General features: G+C 41.9%; 1 protein-coding gene across 1 annotated transcript in view; it reads right to left on the bottom strand.

The window, feature by feature from the left end:
- The window catches only part of rasl12 (RAS-like, family 12), a 162,320-nt gene that overhangs the window by 9,678 nt on the left and 131,814 nt on the right, over window positions 1-20,828 (bottom strand).

Below are 20,828 nucleotides of genomic sequence, written 5' to 3'. Positions count from 1 at the left end.
TTTTCCTTTCTAAGTGAAGGTGCCACTTCAGCATGACCATTCTTAAACACTTTCTCCATGAACATGAGGAAATGCTGTCTCATTTCTGCCTTTCTGTCCAAGATGCATTTTAGCGACAAGAGACTGTTCATAGCCTGAAATTTGTTATCAGGCAAACGCTGTCTAGTTGTCTTGAATGGTAATGGGGCTACCCAGCTGTTGCTGTCATCTCGTTTGAGACCTTGTTGCATTATTCGCAGAAATAAAATGTCTTGGATGGAAGGGGCCACTTTGTTGTCGTCGCTTGTCTGTTGGAACACTGTGGGGCCCAACTGCTTGTTTTCTTTATTGCCATTAAGTTTACCTGTAGAGATCACCAGGAGAATGTTGTAAAACTGAAAGTGGCTATATTTCTCCTTTACATGGAAGACATCCGGGCACGGCCCAAAGATAGATGGACGTTCCTGCTTTGTCAAGCTAGTGTACAACACATTCACACTCGTGGGCACATGGAGATTGCCCAAGCAGGCATTGCCAACTATAACCCATCCATGGTCGAGCTTTTGGGGGTAAGGTGCGTCATGTGGGCCATTCACTTGTTTCCGAACCTTGTGGACCTCAATGATATCCTGTCCAAGTAGAAGCATGCCTTCGTTTCAAGTTCTGGGATAAGGTGAGCCACTGACTTCAGGTGTGGTTGAAACAGAGCAACTTCAGGTGTCGGAATCTCTGACCGGTTGTTTGGGATGTCATTACACTCCAAAAGACTAGGAAGAGGAAGACTGACTTTCCCATCCAGTGACTCAATTTGGTAGCCAAAGGCTCTTCTCCCCGATACTTCTGAAACCCCAGAACAAGTCCTAAGAGAATATGCAGAGGTAGGACCATGGATGTTGAAGGCATCAAAGAACTCCAAATGGGCCAGCGATCTGTTGCTCTGCTCATCAAGGATAGCATAGACTTTCAAGGCTCTGTCACGATGGTTAGTTGGATAGACTTTGGCTAAGCAGATCTTAGAGCAGGATCTGTCACTGAGACCGCCCCTACAGACTTGAGTGCAGCGAGATGTGACTTCTGAAGGTTGTATGGTGTTTTCCTCCCTGCCATAGTCTGGCGAGATGTTTGGTTTCTGAGTCCAAGGTGCTGGTCCTGGGTGAAGTGCAGAAATATGCTTGTCACTCTCACACTCTGAACATGTGTTCGAGTACTTACAGTTTTTAGCTGTGTGTGTTGTTGACAGATCCCTTTCTCCTTAAGGAAAGCTTTACGTTCCTCTAATGGCTTCTCTTGAAAGGCACGACATTTCCTGAGTAAATGGGGCTTCTTATGGAGAGGACACTGCTTATTATAATACTTGCTTTTAATATCCTGTTCATTTGGGGTGAGGGCCAACCTGAAAGACACATGGGTTTTATGAACTGAAATGTCTTTCTGCTTGTTTGACTTCCAGGGAAGTATTGTCTGTTTTACAAACAGCATACGTTTGACCCAAGAGACTGAAGCTAGGATCATTCCTGATCTTAGCTTGTCGAGCAATGAAGTCCACAAAAACTCCAAAGGGAGGAATCAGAACATTACACTGCTGTTTGTAATTAGATCCAAAGGACAACCACTTCTCTTGCAGGTTATAAGGTAGCTTTTGAACTATTGGACTGATGCCTCGTGCTGTATCGAGATAGGACAGGCCTGGAAGGCCTCCATCTGCTTTGGTGGATTTCAGTTCCATTAGAAAATCACTTAGTTCACGTAATTTTGAATAATCTTTGTTTGATATTCTTGGTAAATTATCAATACGTCGAAAAAGTGCATTTTCAATTACTTCAGGTGCACCAAAGCATTCTTCTAATCTTTGCCATATCACTCGGAGCCCCCTTCCTGGCTGATTAACATGGACAGCCCTGATTCGTCTAGCATGCTCAACTGACTCTTTCCCCAACCACTAAATCAAGAGATCCATTTCCTCACTGGCTGTCAAGTCCAGATCTCTAACTGTGTTCCTGTATGACCGCTGCCAAGCTCTAAAGCTCTCTGGTTGGTCATTGAATTGGATGAGACCAATGGTGACCAGCTCGTGACGGGCAAGGTATCTCACAAAGTCACTTATATTTGAATCGTTGTGTCGGGAGTATGGAGTGGCGTGACTGAGCACTGAGGGAGGTGAAAGATTGTGAGCAATAGGCAGTGTTCTATGTGCACGTGGATTCATTTGCATATTCCAGGAGGAGGAAGGTGTGCACTGTGTGCACTGTGGTTCCTGAGCTGTTACTGTTACTGGCAGTGTCACATGGGTGTCAGCCATGTCTACGTTATGATGGAGGACTGGTACAGAGTAAGAAAGCGCTGCCGCTGTGTCTGTCTGATTTTGTCCTGAGTGAGTAGACTTGCTTCAGGTGCTGACTGCACGTCATCAAATCTCTTGGACTGCTCAATCACATATTCTCGTGTTCGCTGTACTGGGTCAAGAGGGGGTGTGTCAATTTTAAGTTTATAGCTACATCGTTTACTACCATCAATAACAGCCTGTAAAGTGTCTGCTTCAGCGGCAGCAGCTTCTTTTTCTAACACTAGCATGTCCGTTTCAGCCTCTAATTGGGTATTTCTCTAATTTTATTTTTGCTTCCTTTTCTGCATAAGCCAAGCGTGCTTTGGCTGCTTCTGCTCGGGCTCTAGCTATAACAGCAGCTGCTTCAGTGGAACTGCTTGAGCGTCTTGTGGAACCTGCAGCATAGGACCTGGTTTTTAGTGTAACTGACTTCCTTTCCTCCATCGTTTTGTTCAAATATACAGTAATTAGCTTCCTGCTATAAACCACGTCCTTTCACTGTCCTGCCCTCCACACAGACTACGTGTTTTGACAGGTAGATAAACACCTTTCCTTATCCAAAACTCTATAGACGGTTGTTTCTTTATCCACAGGTTTATTGGAATTAAAAGGGTGAAACTAAAACAGAGAAAAAAGATACAAAACGCTAAGTGGCTTTATATTAACAACAAACATATCTTCTAAATGTATATTACTGTGCCATTATATACATATTATTAATAAACTACTAAAAGAGTCACTTCTATCTGCAAATAGGATAACATCAAAATAAAACAATACATACGGACGATGCTATTACAAGTATGAAGATAAGTACAGATGACAGAGGATTGTGACTAGTGTGTTTCCATGCGCATGATAGCAGCCTTCCTGATTCTTAAATTAACTTCCTGATTACCTCACATGACAGGAAGCAAGGAAAGGGAGGGAAAGTAACAGTTTTAAAAAGTTGTAACAGAACACATACTTTTTTTTTTTTTGAGCCTTTTGAATTCCACTGCTTTCATAATCTACTCTGCATGTGTATAGCGCAGTTTGTGAACGTGTTTATGAAGTTCTACTTTGTCTTTTACTCTGTCTTTTAATATTGAGCCCGATTGAACGTGCTTTGTTTCAATTCAACTTGTTACGGACTGATAATTACTTTCCTTATTTTCTGAATTTGCACCTAGATTATTTTTTCTTTTTTGCTCTTTTTTCTCTCCAACACTTTTGAGTCTCTTTTCTCCGCACTGCTTTCTTCTTCGCTTAGTCGTCAACGTTTCATTTATAACGTATTGTCCTTATACGCTTTATATGCATTGAGACCCTGGATCTGTGTGTGCTGAAACCCTTCACACGACTGAATGTTTTGCTGGCCTGTTGTCTTATTTGATATTGATTGTAAGTAGGACATGTCTTGCAAGAATCTCATGTTCTACGTCATCATGAGACGGTCCTGGGTGAATATTTTGGCACAATGTCTCATGTTTAAGGTCCTTGCGGGTCTTTTAACTGTCTTCTGTGATCTTAACATGAAGATCACGTCTCGATGCCCCACTGTTTCTCTCCAGGATTTTTTTTTATAATAGAGAGATATTACATATTCTATAAACATTCCACCTCCCATTTTACACAGAGGTATTATACAGACAGAATACAGGATGAAAACTGTTGGCCCCAATCCTTAACACACAGTTCAAGAAATTATTTTGCCCATATCCTGAGAACTGGATTCCTATCAAAACATTAATGTATTAAATCAGTTTCAAAATAACTGAATCTTTGTGGAGGACTTCTCTCTCTAAATGGATAGTGCTTCTCTTTTAAAAATATAGGTGGATCTGCTCCTTCCATTTCAGGGATTGGTGTATTCTCTTCCTCCAAATGAACACTGTCCATAGGAGGTTTCTCAGTGTTCTGTACCTTGGAAGCATCTATCGTAACTGAGTTGCTTTGGCTACCTTGAATTTCTGAGGTAACTGCTTTTGGTCCATCGAATGAAAGTGGTGAACTTAAAGTCATGAGTTCCTTGTTTCCACTATTTGCCACACTGGCTTCAGCTTCTGTAGATGATCCAAGTGGACTCGTCTAAGTTCTCCATTTATGTTGACTACAAAACTCCTTGGCCCTTCTTTTCTGCAAACATTTCCTCTAATCCATTTTTCTTTCCCCCCTTCCAGTTTTTCACCCAAACTGCATCCTTCTCTGAGATGTGACGTTCCACACATCTGGATTTGTCATTAATGTGTTTTTCATGGTTTTGTTTATCTGTCATTGTTTGTTCCATGTTTGGTTTTTGCAGGGAGAGTCTGGTTCTAATTTCTCTTTTTAAAAGCAGTTCTGCAGGCGAATGACCCGTGACTAAATGAGGAGTGATTCTAAACATTATCAGAAACTTTGCTAAACGGTGTGATAGAGATAAATATCTGTGTGTCTTGGCACCTTCCACCACATCCTTTTCAAGTGCCCTTTTAAAAATTTGTACACCTCATTCAGCTGCACCATTTGTAGCTGCATGTTACAGAGGAATCAAAGTGTGTTTAATGCCATTTGATTGTACTATAAATCTCCTAAATTCTTCTGACACAAACTATGGTCCATTGTCCGATGCCAGCTCTTCTGGAATTCCATATGCTGCAAATAACATTCTGAAAGTTTCAATTGTCAGGGTTGTTGTTAGCCTAGTCAGAGGAAAAACCTCAAGCCATTTAGAATGGCTATCAATAAGGGCTAGAAAATACTGCTGGTCTTTCTCAGCAAAGTCGACATGAACTCTCTTCCATACTCTAGTAGGCCATTTCCAATAGAGCAAAGAAGGAGGTGGTGACTGGTTACATACTGCACAACATGCATCGCACTGATTTACTTTTTTTTCAATTTCACTGTCCATATTTGGCCACCATAAATAGCTTCATGCCAAAGCTTTCATTCTGCACATTCCTAGGTGTGATTCATGCAATTCTTCAAGTAACTGCTCACGATACTTGGGAGGTATAATCACTCTGCAACCCCAAAGTACACATCCTTGCTCAGTTTAGAGTTGATGCTTCCGATTAAAAAAAGGTTGCAATTGCAAATTTTAAACCTTATCTGGCCAGCCATTTAAAGTTAAATCAAGCACTCTAGATAATATTGGATCATGTTTGGTTTCTTTTGCAATATCAATAGCTTTTACAGGAAGCTCATTTGTGTTAGACAACATCCAAATGTCCCCAGTCTCTGCACCTAAGCTTTCCCTTTGCTGCTGAGGTAATCTTGACAAAGCATCAGCATTGCTATGTTCTGCAGATTTTATGTACTGAATGTCATAGTTATATGCAGAAAGAATGACAGACCACCTATATATTCCATCAGCAGCTAAGGTAGGTACTGCTGTTTTAGGACCCAGAATGGGCATCAGAGGTTTGTGGTCTGTGAGCAGCGTGAACCTTTGGCCATATAAATATTTGTGAAATTTTTTTTTACCCCAAAAATCAAAGCTAATGCCTCTTTTCGATTTTGGCATAGTTTTTCTCACTAGAGTTTAATGTTCTTGATACAAAGGCTATAGGCCTCTCTTCACCATTTTCTACATGTGATATCATAGCTCCCACTCCATATGGTGATGCGTCACATGCTAAAAATAAGGACTTTTGGGTATCATAATGGGCCAGTACACTACTAATGGTCAGCATTTCTTTACATTGATTGAAGGCTGCTCTGCACTTTGAAGACCAGTCCCATGCTTTCCCCCACAGTGATAACATTTGTTGTCCTTATTAAAGTCCTCTCCTCCCCTTTCATAGGAACTTGATACCGTTTTCTTTTTAAATGACGAGGGGCAATATTCTTGTTGAAAGGACTGTTCTCCCGAGCGACACATTTTCTGCACCAACTCCATTTGCAAAGTGGATTTGCAAGCCAGTTCCTTCGGGTTTTTTGTAACAAGTTTCATAGCCAGCCCCATTTCACAAACCTTATGAAAAGTTAAGTCTACTTGTGACAAAAGTTCTTTCTGTATTTCTTCACAGTGTATGCCACATACTAACTTATCTCGCAGCGCTTCTTCCAGAAAAGTCCAGAAATTATAACTCGCTGACAACTGTTTCAAATTAACAACATATTTGGCGATAATTTCTTCTTCATGCTGGTTTTGTTTATAAAAATTGCTCTGCTATAATCAAAGGCTGTGGTTTGTAATGTGCTAACAGAGCTTCTTTCAGCTCCGCGTACGTCTTTGCACTTGGAGTAGCTGGCATGACTAAATTCTTTAACAAACCGTAAGTCTTTGCGCCTATAATAGACAGAAAAGCACAGACCTTCTTATCCTCTGGCATGTCTTTTGCTGTCATCCAGAGCTCCAACTGTTCCAGGTAAGAACTGAAATCTTCCACAATGAAGGAAGCAGTCTTTAAAAAACCAATAAGCCCTGTGCCTCTTTTTCATTAGCATCTCACCTGCTTCAGGCCCTGCAGCAGTCGAGACGCTCTCTCTGCAGCTGACCTTCTCTGTGCCTGACTCCACTACTGTCAGTCGCCTGATTAAAAATGGCCTTTTGAAGGGGAGCTATGGACCCGCTATACCACAGGAACACATTGCCTTCGAGCCTGCTCTCGCTCACTCTAACGTACCGGCTTTCTCTCTCTCTCCTCACTCGGTCACACACTGCACAGGGGAGATATGCCCGAAGCACGAGTCTACCCGGAAACCGTTTCAGCCACACTTCCACGCCCCTCGCTACACTGTGAGTGCGATGATTATTTATTTAAAAATGGGCTTTTGAAGGGGAGCTGTGGACCCGCTATACCACAGGATCACCTGTGACATTGCCTTCACATTGTTTTCCTTTTATTTATGATCCTGTTGAGCAGATCAGACACCCAGGCAAACAACACTGAATAATCAATAGCTGCAACCACTTTGCCCGCCCCAACTCCTCACCTGAGTTGGTTTCGTCTGTGTTCAGCAGTGTTTCCCAAACTTGGTCCTGGTGAACCCCTGTGGATGCAGGGTTTTGTTCCAACCAGATTCCTAATCATTAATGCCGGTGAAACTCATCCGGGATAAGTCGGTTTTTTCAAACGCAGCCGTGTAGCAGATTAGTCTAGCAGGATGTAATAATCCGAGATGAATGCGCGCCTCCGCGCTGAGTGGAAACACAATGTATATTGCTGCAACAAAATGATGAAAGAACGGGCGCATTTTTTTCACACAAGCTGAGTGGGTGGGTGTTAGTTAGTTAATTAGTAACTCGAAGGATTTCAGGATATAATATACACAAGAGGTAACACTGCAAAAGCGGCCCAAACCAGAAAAGACGGCTGGCAAATTAAACGCGTGTGCATTGTACTTACTGAAAGCAGCGTTACGGATTTTGCAAATGTTCATTTTTTTCCCTCTGCTTAAAAAACATTGAAAAAGCGGCGCGGATTGGTTTGCAGCGTGTAAAACAGTTTGTTTGTCGCGGATAATTTGCTATCCACACAGGGAGGAACCGGGAAGCGAACCCACAATCTTCCACTGTCTCCTTACTGAAAAGCAGCCGTACTACTACAGCGCCACAAGGCAGTTAAAGAATGCACCGGGCCACATGTTCATTTTTTCCCCTGTGCTTAAAAGACATTAAAAAACTGTTTCTCAACTGTGACTCCGGAACAACTCAGTACGCGAAAAACGGCCAGAATCGCAAACAACAATGAAAACTCTACGTAACTCACAGGTAGTGATGGGCCGCTCGATACTCAGGTTTCGACACTGTGTCAAGCTTTCGAAGCACTGCAGATTTTAATACTTGATCGAATAATGACATCTGTGATTTAAGGATTTCACATTTTCTTTCTCAAATGTGCTTACCTATATCATGGCAAAGTACAGGGATAAACCTTTATTTTCTGTCTATTCCGTTTTAATTAAGACAGACCAAAGAAAACATTTAAGGCTATTAAAGGTGATCTCAAGAAAAGATCAGGGTTAATTATAATACTAATAACAGGAGCGATTATAATGATACAGTGCAAAAGTAAATACTAATTGAAAGAGCCGGGAATGCATGAAGTGAGGCGTCTTATTTTGTTTAACTCTTGCTATCGTATACAGTAATCCCTCACTATATTGCGCTTCGCCTTTCGCGCCTTCAATCCATCACGGATTTTATATGTAAGCATATTTAAATATATATCGCAGATTTTTCGCTGCTTCGCGGGTTTCTGTGGACAATGGGTCTTTTAATTTCTGGTACATGCTTCCTCAGTTGGTTTGCCCAGTTGATTTCATACAAGGGACGCTATTGGCAGATGGCTGAGAAGCTACCCAGCTTACTTTTCTCTGTCTCTCTTGCACTGACTTTCTCTGATCCTGACGTAGGGGGTGTGAGCAGGGGGGCTGTTCGCACACCTAGACGATAGGGACGCTCGTCTAAAAATGCTGAAAGATTATCTTCACGTTGCTATCTTTTGTGCAGCTGCTTCCTGAAACGACATGCAGCACGATGCTTCGCATACTTAAAAGCTCGAAGGGCACGTATTGATTTTTGATTGAAAAATAAACTCTGTCTCTCTCTCTCTTTTTGTCTGCTCCTGATGGAGGGGGTGTGAGCTGCCGCCTTCAACAGCTTTGTGCCGCGGTGCTTCACATACTTAAAAGCAAACAGCCCTATTGATTTGTTTGCTTTTCTCTCTATCTCTGTGACAGCCTGTGCTCCTGACACGCACTCCTTTGAAGAGGAAGATATGTTTGCATTCTTTTAATTGTGAGACGGAACTGTCATCTCTGTCTTGTCATGGAGCACAGTTTAAACTTTTGAAAAAGAGACAAATGTTTGTTTGCAGTGTTTGTATAACGTTCCTGTCTCTCTACAACCTCCTGTGTTTCTGCGCAAATCTGTGACCCAAGCATGACAATATAAAAATAACTATATAAACATATGGTTTCTACTTCGCGGATTTTCTTATTTCGCGGGTGGCTCTGGAACGCAACCCCCGCGATGGAGGAGGGATTACTGTAGTGCATTCTGCCTGTCGGCGTTAGTTATATTTATATTTTTTACACATCACACACTACAAGCTGCTGACGAACCCTTCTCTTCGTTGTCAGTCTGTAGCTACGAAAAAATAAAAGCAATACGACTTTTAACAGACGTCATTGAAGTGTATCATAAGTTTCTGTAACGTTAATGAAAACTGCCAGGAGGTGTCACGAGAGAGGTGAGTGTCAAATGCTTCGAAGCTTCGATACGATTTCCGACACAATTGCTTCAAACGTGTTGATGCTTCGTGAGGCTTCACTCCGCCCATCACTACTCACAGGTTACTGAACGAGAAATCAGCAGACTAGCATGACGGATGGGGCGTAATGGGCGTCCTTCTCCTCTCCTCCGGATTTTTCAAATGTTAATTTTTTCCCTGTGCTTAAAAATCATTAAAAAAGCAGCCTGATTATGCGGCGTATGGTACGCCGCGGGTTGGCTAGTTTTTTATATATTCTTATCTTCTGTATATGTTTAAATGCAACCAATTCCACAGGGTCATGAAAAACAGGAACACTTTATTTAATGAAACTGAACCAACCACAAATGCTATTATCTTTCTCATACACACTGTTTGCTCTAAACTCCACACCCCCTTATTTATATTATACATGTGCACACAACTATCCCCTTTACCATATACATAAGAAATAACAGGATACCCCTTGACAGTTACAAATCAAGATGTATACATAACAATTCCTTTAAAACAAATTGAGGAACTTATCACACAAGCAGTTGACTCTCATAGACTTATTTTCTGATTCTGTAAGGGCTTTGGGTCTACCAGACCTGTTCTTGTCAGAGTTTCCTTAATTACCAAGTTCCTTTTGATGGTTTAGGAAACTACTTACTGACACTTGGCCTTTCTTTGTGATTTGCCTAAAGGAAAAACTTTTTAGAGTTAGAGTGGTCTGTCTGTTTTCCCCGTCTATCTAATTGCCTTTCTCACATTTGTGATAGCAATAGTGTCCAAATAATTCTTCAGGGGGTATGGAAACAGTTTGTTCCAACACAGCTATTATACAGTCAGAGGGATTGTAAGTAATCAACAAAAGTTGGGACACCTATAAGAGCTGTTTGAATCAACTTTTAAGTCTTAATTAACTTCACTTTCTGCAGAAAAGCTGTTCATCCATTACTTGTTCTCTGAAAACCACAGATTCTCTCAATGAGATTTTAAAGATTTCACCTATATAGCCTCTATAGATTTTTAAAACATTCCCTAAAATTCCATTTTGATGATCAGATACCTTATGGACGTTGACCTGTATAAAAATCCTCTTTGTATTATCCACTGAGACACAGAAGTATGAATTGTACAATTCTGCATGCAATAATTTGGAAGCCAGTTTGTTATGATCAAAATAGGAAATTAACTCTTTGAGGGTTGAATATTTTGTTTCAAAAACCACAGTTTTCTGAAAAGCACACAAAGCTATGGTTTCACACAGAAATCAACATAAAATGTCTGTTGCAGCATGCTGTGGCCACCAGTTCATCAGGAATGCACGGCTGACTGGCTGCCAGGCTCTCTTTGCATGGCGGGAGCAGTCGCGGTTGCAGTGCATCGTAATCTGGTTTGTACCTCTTGTCATTGTTACTATAGGTACATCAGCTCCACGAACGTGTTCAGCAACACATTCAGCTGGGGACCGATCAGCTGATGCTGGTATCTCACATTTGTTTTGGATCACAAAATTGGAGTCTGACAATTCAGAGTCTAATTCAGCGATAATATGTAAAACGTCATCCGCTGAGTATTTTGCATTACACATTTGCTTCAATCTCTTGCCAGATGTCGATGGCATTTTCACTGTTGTTTGCTCCTTGCAGGGAATCTCAATCAAACCAATGAAGCTAACTTGCCTTCTAGCAAAGAGAGTCCAACTAAAACATAACGGTGGGTTTTGTCACCATTTACACTTGATTACCACTGTCAACCCCTTCTGTAGACAAAAGTCAACATCTGCCCTGAAAGAGTTAAAGCATTAAGTTCACCCTGGGTATACAATGTATCTGCAATTGAATTAGGCTTTAGCTTGTAATCTGTAAGTATCTCTGATCTTTTTTTAAAGTTTATGTACATCACAACTGCTGCAATAGATAGTCTCCAGTTTATCCCCATATAGATGTTTAGCTAATTTAATTCCTTTCCTATTCTTGTACAGGCGCTTGTTATATGTTTAAATATATGTGACCTGAAAAGCAATGCTGCAAGCCTTCAGTAAATGTCTATTATTGCTGGTTATTCATAGTTCACTATTAGGAAATATATGTATGTTTTTTGCAGGAACACAGTTGTCCACTCATTGTTTGATGAATTTGGTTATGATGGTTTCATACTCATCCAGACCTAAAGTGACATTTCTAAACATGTTAAAATTTACCAAAACAAAACAATTGTGTAATTTTTCCCCTGCTTCTTTTTTCAGCCTTTGAACTGGTTGTCACACTCCAGTTACTACTTGTAAGCTGGAAGCAATAGTACTGAAAAGCAGTCAGATTATCTGACTTGAAGGCAGTTCAATGGGCTTAAAGTGTCCTTTATCAGAATGTAACAGTGATTTAGTAGATAGTATCCCTTGTGATAGATAGAGGTCGCTGTCGTCCTCTTGAACCCTCGGACAATACGGCAAACACCAGGTAAAAGTCCAAATATTACTTTTATTTGAACAATAACGTGCACAAACCACCCTCCACTCCACAATACTCATAAATTAATCAATACACTAATCAATACACTAATCAATCCTCCACACTCCCAGACACTTCGCCACCCTTCCTCCCAGCTCAGCTCAGTGTACTGGTTTCCCAGAGTCCTTTATATAGTCCATGACCCGGAAGCATTTCTCTCTTTTGTCCATGTGATCATGAACACTTCCGGGTCGGATAAAAGCTCCTTTCTTCAACCTGGAAGCACGTTGTTTCTTCTTGTCATATGATCATGACGCACTTCCAGGTTATAGGGCATTATAGGGCAGACTCCTGGTGGTCCCCAGGGTATACAGCAGGGCTGTGCATAAAAACTACAAAGTCCATGAGGCCCTGCTGGAATTCGGGGCACGTCCATGCTGTCGGGAGAGCTCCTCCTGGCAGCCTGGGGGTGAGGACCGGAATATTTAGCCGGCCACCCACCACACCCATCCATCCATCCATCCATTTTCCAACCCGCTGAAACCAAACACGGGGTCACGGGGGTCTGCTGGAGCCAATCCCAGCCAACACAGGGCACGAGACGGGGAACCAATCCCGGGCAGGGTGCCAACCCACCGCAGGACACACACAAACACACCCACACACCAAGCACACACTAGGGCCAATTTAGAATCACCAATCCACCTAACCTGCATGTCTTTGGACTGTGGGAGGAAACCGGAGCACCCGGAGAAAACCCACGCAGACACGGGGAGAACATGCAAACTCCATGCAGGGTGGACCCGGGAAGCGAACCCGGGTCTCCTAACTGCGAGGCAGCAGCGCTACTACTGCGCCACCGTGCCGCCCCCCCACCACACCCTGTTAGGATAAGTAATAGCTGATGATATTTTGGGTAAACCTACTTTAAATTTGCATTCTTGTAGTCCCCAGTAAAAATAAATGTTGCCTCAAGATATAAATATTCATATTTTTATGATGTTGTATACAATATTTAGTAGAGTGTTTGGTATTAGCTTACATTGGGATATATAGCAATGAGAAAAGTAATAGATAATACTTTTAGATGATAAAACAAGTCAAGCAAAATTAAAAACTCCTGATCAATTGAGGATTTTTTTAGACAATTTTAACATACTGTACTTGCAACAACAATATACTTATAGTATAGCCCAAAATCACACAAGGAATGCCTCAATGGGTTTTAACAGGCACTGTTTTTTGACAGCCCCAACCCTTGGCTCCATAAGAAAATAAGAAAAACTTCCAAAAAAATGGAAAAAATTTTGGCAAAGCCAATTCACAGAGAGATCGTATTCTAGGTAGGTTGGGCATGCAAAAATTGTCAAAAAATGGGATTGATACAATACACAAAACAGAACACAAGTAATCCTGTTCATAGAGCTAGGTGTCCAATCTATCCTTGCCACCTGAAAAATACAATTTAACAGTAGAAAATTCTTTGTTCTTGCACAGTGCAAATGCAGAGCACCGCAACAACTCTCAACACAAAATGCAGAACTGTCACATATGACAATACAGATTTGTGCAAATACATCAAAAACAAAGTAGAAACTAATTGACATAAATGAAAAACAACAATATCTGTCAATCAGTTAATTGTATACCCATGGCCAAATTGTAGAAAAGAAGTCAGACAAACCAGGCACAGTCAGAGTCCTGGAGACCTCAGCCAACAAGATGCCTCCCCCCTACTGGCCATTCTACACCTGAGTCAGTTCTGGGCCAGCCAATCTGATGAAAGCACCCTTCTACCATATCTGAAATGTCTTTTCCATGGGCAAGCAAAGAAAGTGGCAGTAGAGCAGTGGCAACTATTGCACATGAGGATACATAGAAGAGAAACAGTAACCACACACTGTTTGCCATAATAGGCACACCACCTCCTTTGCTTTTTCTTGACCTCAGAAAAATCACTGTAGCAGCAGCCAGTGCCCCAGAGATTATTCATGTTTCTGAGAAACAGAAAACATAGAGCTTCTGACATATGTTTGTGATGCTAGACTTGCTCTAATGCCATTTAGTTTGTTAAACCCAGTGTCACCAGAAATACAAGAGAGAAGAATATGAGTCCATTATTTATGGTTATGAAGACAGGAACAATTGTAAGAATTTTCTAATGGGAATTGTCAATTCAGTACTTAAAACAACCATTGACGTCATCCTGCATTAGATAGATAGATAGATAGATAGATAGATAGATAGATAGATAGATAGATAGATAGATAGATAGATAGATAGATAGATAGATAGATACTTTATTAATCCCAAGGGGAAATTCACATACTCCAGCAGCACCTTACTGATACAAAAAACAATATTAAATTAAAGATTGATAATAATGCAGGTAAAAACAGACAATAACTTTATATACTGTTAACGTTTACCCCTCCGGGTGGAACTGAAAAGTCGCATAGTTTGGGGGAGGAACGATCTCCTCAGTCTGTCAGTGGAGCAGGACAGTGACAGCAGTCTGTCGCTGAAGCTGCTCCTCTGTCTAGAGATGACACTGTTTAGTGGATGCAGTGGATTTTCAATAATTAATAGGAGCCTGCTGAGCGCCCGTCGCTCTGCCACAGATGTCAAACTGTCTAGCTCCATGCCAACAATAGAGCCTGCCTTCCTCACCAGTTTGTCCAGGCGTGAGGCGTCTTTCTTCTTAATGCTGCATTAAGATTGATATGCTGCATTAGCTCCCTTTTTCAGATTAAAAGAACAGATAGCCTTCCTTGGAGATAAGACAGAAAGTGAATGCAAGGCCAGGTCAATGGTTGATTTTAAATGTTCCCGCATCAGCCATCAGGCAACAGATACCTTATGCAGTGAGTCTACGAACCTCTAGTTGACCCTCCAACGGACATCCAGCTCCTGCCTGTTTTAACTGAGTTTTTAGTGCATAGTGCATTTGGGGGGTGCCAGGATCTCACACCTCCTGTCAGCTTTGTTTCTTTCTTCACATTGGTGTGATACAATAGTCGAAGCCGGACTCGGCAGGCCATGAGAGGACTTTGGTTTTGACGTCCACAGAACTGGGATGTTGGCAGACATCAAAATTAAAAGGCTGCAAGTTAATGAACCACCTAATGAGCTGGGAGTTTGTATCTTTCTGCCAGGAAAGGTGTGTGGTCAGCCACCAGGGTAATCTGTTTACCCCACCTCCACTGCTCACTTACAGTAATTACCAGAAATAGAAATTCTTTCTCAGTGCTTGAGTAATGATGCTCCCTGGGAAGCAATTTCCTGCTTAGAAACGTGATAGGATGTTTTTCCCTATCAAACCTCTAAAAGAATATAGCTCCCAAATCAAATATACTTGCATCTGTCTGCAGAATGAACACATTAGAAAAATCTGGATTCCTCAGAACTGGGTAAGAAGACAATTGGTTTTCAAGGCAGAGAAGAACCCTTCACAATCATCGGTCCAGACAATGCTACGGTTCTACCCACCCTTCATCAGGTCAGTTAGAGGGGTGGCTCTATGTGCAAAATTCACAATGAACTATCTGTAATAACCACCAAAAGCGTGAACCTGTTTCCGCATTTCTGGACGTGGATACACAAACACCTCACCCATCTTATTCAACTGAGGTCTTATCAAACCGTTCCCCATAGAATACCCCAAATAATGCTTTTATGACATATCCAATTTACACTTCTTAGGATTAGCTGTCAACTCAGCTTGCCTCAAGCTGTCAAGCACTGCTTGTAAGTGGTTTAAATATTACTGCCAATCATTACTGAAAATGACCACAACATTTGCCCCAGAATATGTGGAACTGGGCCACAAAATCTTATCCCTCATATGCTGGAAAGTTAAATGTGCGTCATGAAGGACAAATGAAAAGCTAGTGAATTTGAGCAACCGATCTGGGGTGGCGAATGCGGTCTTGACATAACTGGATTCCTCAAGAGGAACCTGCCAGTACAAGTATAAGTATAAGTATAAGTACAGGTACTCGTCGACGTACGACCTATGCAAGTTACGACTGTTCGACTTTACGAAGCGTTTGACAGTTTCCCCCGCCGGCTGTTGGCAGCGCCAGTTTCTCGCACTCTCAAGTCTCGCTACGCAGCAGTAAAAATATACGCAGCAGTGTTGCCCTACGTGTGTTTGTGTCTTGCTGTTTTGGCAATTTTCGATAATAATATAACCCTAACATGTCTACCAAGAGGAAATTGTCTCTGTGCACTGCTCAGCCTGCCAAAAAGGAAAGAAAGGCCATTGATCTAGACACCAAAATGATGATAATAAAACAGTATGAAGGAGGAAAGAAAGTGAATGCGATCGCATGTGATATGAAGTTATCACACTCTACTGTGTCGACTATTTTAAAGGACAAAAATAGAATTCGTGAAGCTGTGAAAGGTTCTGCACCTTTGGGATCAACAGTGATTACAAAGCAACGTACTGGGCCCATCCATAAAATGGAGAAATTGTTAAACATTTGAATGGAAGATCAGATTCAAAAGCGGACGCCATTAAGCCTCTTTACAGTACAGTCGAAGGCTAGAAGCCTGTTTGCGACTTTAAAGGAATGCGCCGGAGAAGACTACAGTCAAGAATTTGTGGCAAGTACTGGTTAGTTTAAGAGGTTTAAGAAAAGATTCCAGTTGCATAACGCACTTACATCCCCAAAGAAGCCAAAAGCATGCCAGGATTTAAAGCACACAAAGATAGACTGACTCTGCTGCTTGGCGGGAAAATCGCAGGGTTCAAGCTGAAGCCCTTCTTAATTTATCATTCTGAAAATCCACGTGCATTTAAGAATGTGAACAAGCACACTTTGCCAGTTTATTATAGGTCAAACCGTAATGCCTGGATGAACCAGACTTTATTTGAGGATTGGTTCAGTAATTGTTTCATTCATCAAGTGCGTGAGTACTGTTTGGAGAGAGGAATTCCCTTCAAAATTTTACTGTTGCTCGATAATGCGCCTGGACATCCACGTCACTTAGCTGATCTCTATCCCAATGTGAAAGTGTTTTTTTTTTGCCCCCAAACACTACTCCACTTATTCAACCGATGGACCAAGGTGTGATTGCTACATTAAAGGCAAACTATCTCAGAACCTCCTTCACCCAAGCCATAGCTGCAATAGATGCTGACCCGGAACTATCACTACACGACTTTTGGAAAGAGTATAATATTCTTAAGTGTATAAAGAATCTTGCTACCGCGTGGGACTCTGTGACGGAAAAGTGTATGAATGGCGTATGGAAGAAGAGTGTTAAGCGTTATGTAAATACTTTTGCTGGATTTAACAGTGAACAAGAACTTGATGAGATTCGTGAAGAAATAGTGAAACTGTCAAAAGACCTTTCATTGGAATGTGAAATGGAAGATGTCGAGGAGTTGCTAGACCAGGAATCAGGTGAACTTACGAATGAAGAGCTGATAGAATTGGAAGAAGAAAGAGTGGCGGAAGAAGAAACAAGAGAATTGGAGAAAGACGAATAGGAGGAGGTGCCACAACGAATGTTCACCACAAAGGGATTGTCAGAAGGTTAATCTGTACTGAATAAACTCCTCACTCATTTTGAAAAAATGGACCCAAATATTGAACGATTTGCAAGGATTGAATGGATGGCACGCGACACATTTCATCCTTATTGCGAAAGTTATGAAGAGAAAAAAAAAACAAATAATTCAGACGAAGCTCACTATGTTTATGAAAAGAGCAACTCCTCCCATCACCCCGTCCGCAGCCTCGCCTGATGAAGGCGATATCGACAACCCGCAGCCAAGCACCAGTGGTGCCAGGAATTAAATGTACTTTACAGTATTTCTTATTTTGTACATTTTCCACATATTAAACAAATTGTACTGTAGTATACTGTGTTTGTCTTAGAAAGTAAGAAAATGTTGAAAAAATATTACTTTAAGATGATTACAATATCATTACCCAGTCTAATATTCTTACCTTAATTTAACATAGGCTGACTTACGTCCAGATCAACTTACAACCAGTCAGATGGAACCAATTGCGGTCGTAAGTCAATGAGTACCTGTATATGTACAAGCTCCAAAGTGGAAATAAAAGAGGCTTCTCTAAGTTTCTCCAGCAAGTCATCAATACATGGCAGCGGGTAGGCATTAAATTTGAAAATCTTATTCAAGCATTAAAATCTATGCAAAACCCAATGGAGCCATCTGGTTTTGGTACCAAAACAATTGGACTGTGCCATTCGCCTTTACTCTCGTGAATCACACCCAATTCAAGCACTTGCTTCAACTCTTTGTGTATGACATCCCTATTTGATTATGGTAAATGATACTGGCACATCTGCACCTTAACACCAGGATCGGTCACAATCTTGTGTTTTGCTAGTACCATCTGGCCAGGCAAGGAAAGAAATCAGAGTTCCTTCTGATCAGTGACAGCAACTCGGCCTTCTGAGTGTAGGTCAAATCATCACCAATAGCAACCTTGGACTGAGAAATTTCAGTGGTGGTGGCCAGCACCCCTGTAGCGTCATGCCACTCCTTCAAAAAAATTAACATGCAGCATCTGAATGGACTTCCAACAGCCTGGAATTTTAACCTTATAGTTCACTGGGCCCATTTGTTTCTTCACCGCTGAAGGACCCAGCCATTTCACCAGAAAATTATATGGGTCAGACAGGATCAAAACAAGAACCTTATTGCCCTTTTTGAATTTGCAAAATGTGCTTTTCCTGTTATAATTTTATTTTTGAGCCTCCTGCTCATGCTACTGATGCTTCACCACGATAGAGGATAATTTAAAAAAATTTTCCTGGAGTGAAATGACCCGATCAACAAATTTCAAACCTAGAATTGCAGTTTGAATCACTGTCCATTCTTCCCAAAAATTATCCAACATACCTTGGAGTTGTCTGCCACATTCAAATGGGCTCAAGCTGGTAGATGCCTGGAAAGATTCATGAACAGCGAACATGAGAAATGGCAACACCATATCTCAAGGATGTTGGGTTATCATAAGCCACAGGCTGAATCATCTACTTTAAAGTTTGTTAAATCATTCAGTCAGGCCACTCATCTCAGGATGGTAAACAGTGGTGCTCAATTGTTTAGTTGCAGTGCTCTCACATAGCTCTTTCATTATGCAGGACGTAAAGGGGACAGGTAGGATCTCACGTGGAATGCCAACAGAAGTGAAAAACTCTGTTAAAGTCTTTACAACAGCCTACATGTTAGCTCTCTGCAAGGCACTCACCTTGAGGATATCCTGTTGCATCCTGTTGCATAATCAATCAACACAAGCATATACTGATAACCATTCTTACTTTTCGGAAGTAAACCAACAACGTCTAACCCAGCTCTCTCGAAAGGCAGGGTCAGGGCCAAGTCTGGTCAAGTTATCGCGTGACCAGCGCTTTGTGAGCAGCAGCAGTCAGCTTGTAGTTGTTTCTGTGGTGCTCAAAACCTGCGGTTGCCTCGGCGATGGACAAGTAACCCTCAACAGACGTGGCAGTTGCGCTTCTGTTTGTTGTCCCGTTGGGGAAAGTCTCAAAAGAGGCAATCGCACATCTGCATGTTGCCCTGTTTGGGGAAAGTCTCAGAAGGTCTCACATACCTCCCTTAGCTTTGTCCACACCAGTGTGGGCAAAGCGACCGCCCAAGCGGGGCTCGGCCAGTCTTGAGAGAACATCAGCATTGATGTGTGCAGCCCCAGGATGGTGGCGAACATTGAATGCAAATGCCTGTAAACTAATAAACCATTGGTGAGTTCAGTGAGTGAGCCGGGCATTCATATCTATCTGTAGAACCACTGGAGCAGGGTGTGGTCAGTCACTAGGGTAAACTGCTGTCACCACAAATAGTACTGGAGGGCTGCCACAGTCCACCTAATTGCTAAACATTCTTTCTCAATAGTCGAGTAATTGCGTTCCCTGGGGAGCAGTTTCCTACTGAGAAACATGATTGGGTGTTCTTCCCCTTCAAAACATTGTTAAAGCACTGCCCCTAAACCGAAAACACTTTCATCCATCTGCAGAATAAATTACCTTGAAAAGTCAGGATTTCACAGAACAGGGAATGACGATAAAGTTGCTTTTAGTTCTGAGAAGGCTCTATCACAGGTATCGGTCCAAACAACATTATGGTTCTTCCTGCCCTTTGTTAAGTCAGTGAAGGGGACAGCCAATGCGCAAAATTGGGAATGAACCGTCTGTAGTATCCCGTGAGCCCGAGGAAGGCACAAACCTGCCTGTGTTTCAGGAAGTTGATACCCAAGCACCTCCACCACCTTCTCCATTCAAGGCTTCAGCAAACCTTTCCCAATGGAATACCCCAAATAATGGGTCTCTGACAAAAGGGTTTCACCAGTCATTTATGCTTTCATGAATTACACCCAACTTGAGCATCTGTTGAACCTCCTTGTGTATCACTTTCCTCATTGCCTCCGGAAGGCGATATGGGGGCACATGTACAGTAACTCCAGGCGCAGTCACGATCTTCTGTTCCACAATTTCTGTTCACCCAGGCGTGGCTGAAAAGACAGAGTTCCTCTTGATCAGTGATAACAAGTCTGCCCTCTGAGTGTCAGTTAACTCATCTCCAATAGTGACTTCAGTCTGAGGGACCGCTGCGGATGTGACAAGGACCTAATGGGGGTCATGCCTCTCCTTTAAAAGATTTTAAAGTTGGTCTCGTCCATTTAAGGAGATGGACGTCTGAAGCAGAGCTCCGCTAGCAGCGGCTTGATTTTCCCACGTATTTCATATTATTTAGACATATCCTGTATTTAATCCGACCAAGGAACTTCCACTACAATATACAAGCATGAGTAACAAGAAGAAATGTCAGAAAGCAACCGGAAAAGAAACTTAAAGCTGCATCAAAGTCTGGACAGACATCCGGCCCGAGTGCAAGGTATTGCC

The sequence above is a fragment of the Erpetoichthys calabaricus genome, chromosome 17 (genome assembly GCF_900747795.2).
Source record: "Erpetoichthys calabaricus chromosome 17, fErpCal1.3, whole genome shotgun sequence".
Classification (NCBI taxonomy): Eukaryota; Metazoa; Chordata; class Cladistia; order Polypteriformes; family Polypteridae; genus Erpetoichthys; species Erpetoichthys calabaricus.
The sequence above is the reverse complement of the archived record's forward strand: the minus strand, read 5'-3'. Positions and strand labels throughout refer to the sequence as shown.